The sequence below is a fragment of the Pundamilia nyererei genome, unplaced genomic scaffold (genome assembly GCF_000239375.1).
Source record: "Pundamilia nyererei isolate P.nyererei 1_Seehausen unplaced genomic scaffold, PunNye1.0 scaffold00634, whole genome shotgun sequence".
Classification (NCBI taxonomy): Eukaryota; Metazoa; Chordata; class Actinopteri; order Cichliformes; family Cichlidae; genus Pundamilia; species Pundamilia nyererei.
The window spans coordinates 58638-61578 of NW_005188035.1; the positions used below are offsets into that span (position 1 = coordinate 58638).

The 2941-nt window shown below is 37.1% G+C and overlaps 1 protein-coding gene across 1 annotated transcript in view; it reads left to right on the plus strand.

Moving 5' to 3' along the window:
* The first annotated feature begins 2602 nt into the window (after window positions 1-2602).
* Window positions 2603-2941, plus strand: part of LOC102209352 (protein NLRC3-like) — an 11831-nt gene continuing 11492 nt past the window's right edge. Inside the window, exon 1 of the mRNA XM_005754732.1 lies at window positions 2603-2628. The gene's annotated coding sequence lies outside the window, so the exon portion shown is untranslated. The remainder of the gene's footprint in view (window positions 2629-2941) is intronic.

Here is a 2941-nt window from a genome sequence, read left to right on the forward strand (position 1 = left end):
TATATGTGCAGTAGTAGCAGCAAGCAGGTGAATTCTGTACATTAATATGAATAGACATCTGACTATTTTACAGGATAGACAATATAAACATATACTATACATATACTAGTTTCACCAGTAGGGGGCGTTTTTTATTTTTTTATTTTTTTATTCCATTTAACGCTATATGGTAGGGTGACAATATTTTGATTTCCAAAAAAAGAAGACACTTGGCCCAGTCATGAAGAACTTTGTGTCCTCGGGATTCCCATATACTTGTTTGGCGTTCACCTAGGGACCAATTTTGACCCGAGGACACCACAAGGGTTACAGGGTGCCTTCTTTGTGCGGTTAATGGACGGTGAAATGAAAGAAATGTCATATAGGCTTTTACATGTCAACAAGGGAAAAATAAACCTTAAAAACCTCTGGAATTAAATAAGGGCACAGAAATAAGGCCTCATCTGTATGAGAAAAATTACCAGTACCAAGACTGTATGAGGGAAATTTATTTTGCAGTTCGTTTGAAAAGCTGCAGTTGCACTTTGGTATCTTTCAAACATCATCAGGCGCGCTGCACACGCTGTCTGTCCCGTCTGTAAGCGAAGAACAACCACTCACAAAGCAGCTGCTCGGGGATGAAGTCACACATATGGGTCCTCTGTAGACCTATAGGAAAACCCTGACATTTTCATTAAACATGTATGATTTAATTTCTTTTATTAAATCATACATGTTAAATTTAAACATTGTGTGAATATTTGCTTAGTCATTCTCACGAAGCACTAAAGTTCTCAGACAAGATCTGGGCTCTGTGCCACTGTTGAATTCCCCGCTTGTACAAACAATGACAGCACATAAGCAGACACACACATGCACACACACAAAATCATTCGATTTGTCAGAAGATCAGGTATTAGAACCATTTCATTACATTAACTGTATTTCTCAGTCATCATCACTCAAACTTTGATTTAATTTTGATTAATAATACAAAATGATTTATTAGTAGCAAAAGCAGATATAGACTCATTTTAAACCTAAAAGTCTGGATTTCAAACCCTTTTAGTCTGCAATGAGAATTAACCTGGTGAGAATTCAATCCTCCACGTCTCTAAATAAGAGGTCGACCTTGTTGTCAACATTTATGCTCATACACAGTGCTTATATTGCTGAATGTGTCAAAGTAATTTGTAATTGCATTTCTAAGAAAGTAAACGTACGTTATGGTGTGTGACAGAAATGTTTGCAGTTACAACACATCTACACTGTTGATACAAAACCATGAATCCACTGTTAGGTGAGCTAGAGTTTGTACCTCTCTACTATGTACTATGTGCTATTGGAGCGCACTAATGTTGCCTGCATGGTACAGCTGAGATGTAATTATTTTCTGACGTTATCTAACAACAGTTCCTACAGTCACAGGTTTGCATAGTTAAAACTGAACTCATGATCATGTGAACAGATCATAAAGTGTTCTCAGTCTCATCTTCTTCACAGTGAATCATGAAGTGGACCTAAAGTGACTTACAGTTATTGGTGGTCTGTTTGAAGCTGATGGTGACAAAAAAAAAAGGCAAAACAAAAGATTTGTAGTGTACTTTAAGCAATGCATTATACATATAAATAATAATGTGATATTATAGCAAAACTCAGCTCCTATTAATGGTTTCATTTCATTAAACGGTCAGAGTTAAAACCATCACATTGTTTTTTGTAATGTTTGGTGTTTCACCCTTGTATTTGGATTATTGAGCTTCATGTGCTCAATAAAAGAGCTCACTTTTTCTTTAAATCTCCTCCTACCTCTGCATCTTCATCTTGTATTCTCACATACCACACACTGTCACACCACACGGACACTGTATGTCATTTTTTGCTCCCCTGTGCAAGTGTTTGCTCGCTGTCATTTGAAAACATGAATCTGTCATCCATAAAGCTTTGAAACTATCCCTACTAGTGCAGTGTCTGTCAATTCCACTACTTTCTTCTGATGGTGCCTATTTGCACTTACACTTTAGTCATAAAACTCACTGATCTTGGATGTGCACAGAATCAGCTTTTCCATGTTTGCATTATTTTGTTCATTGTGTGGCTAAATTTAGCGTGGCTGTGTTTCTACTGGTTACACAAAGGTACGTCACAGAATGCACAGACTGGGCAAGTACTCTTTACTGGCATGCTTTTGCTTTGCTTTCATTGACACGGTGGGGAATTGTTAAGCACATGGAATATTCTGGAATGTTCTATCCTATGTGCCTTAATACTGCTGGAGTTTCCTTCCTACCTTCCTTTGCTCAAATAAGTTTGTCTTGATGTTATTTTTGAGGGTTTTTTTGGTTATTTTTTTCCCTTTATTATTGTATGGTCTTTACCTTACAATATAAATTGCCTTGAGATGAATGTTGTTATTATTAGATGCTAGAAGGGAATTGAATTAAATATTAATTGACAGTGTGTAGGAGGTCTAGTCATTTACATTCATATTTGTTGTTTTCAAGCAAAGATATCTCTCTTGCACACTGGGAATGTAGTCATACAAGTTCCTGTGGAGAGGGGAGGAGCTGCTCTGCTGAGGTGAAGAGAAAACAAAGTACTATAATTTCAGTTTCTACAGTCATAGAAGCAGACGAGTGAAAAAAAAAGGTGAGTGTTACTGAGCATTTATGGGGTGTCGGAAAAATAGCAAAAGTATTTCTTACTGGAAGATATTACATTAATGTTTCTCAAGGTGGAACAAAAAGCTGGAAATTGTTAGGGTCTATTTCTGTACTCGAGTTTGTTGCACCATAGAATGAAAAAGAACGAAACATGATGGATGAAACTATATCTTTGGTTAATGGTGAGACTGACATTTTAACTTCTTGTGCTGAGCTGTCTCTCAGTGAGCTGTAGGAGAGTAAACTGGAGGGTGTGTGTGTGTGTGTGTGTGTGTGTGTGTGTGTGTGTGTGTGTGTGT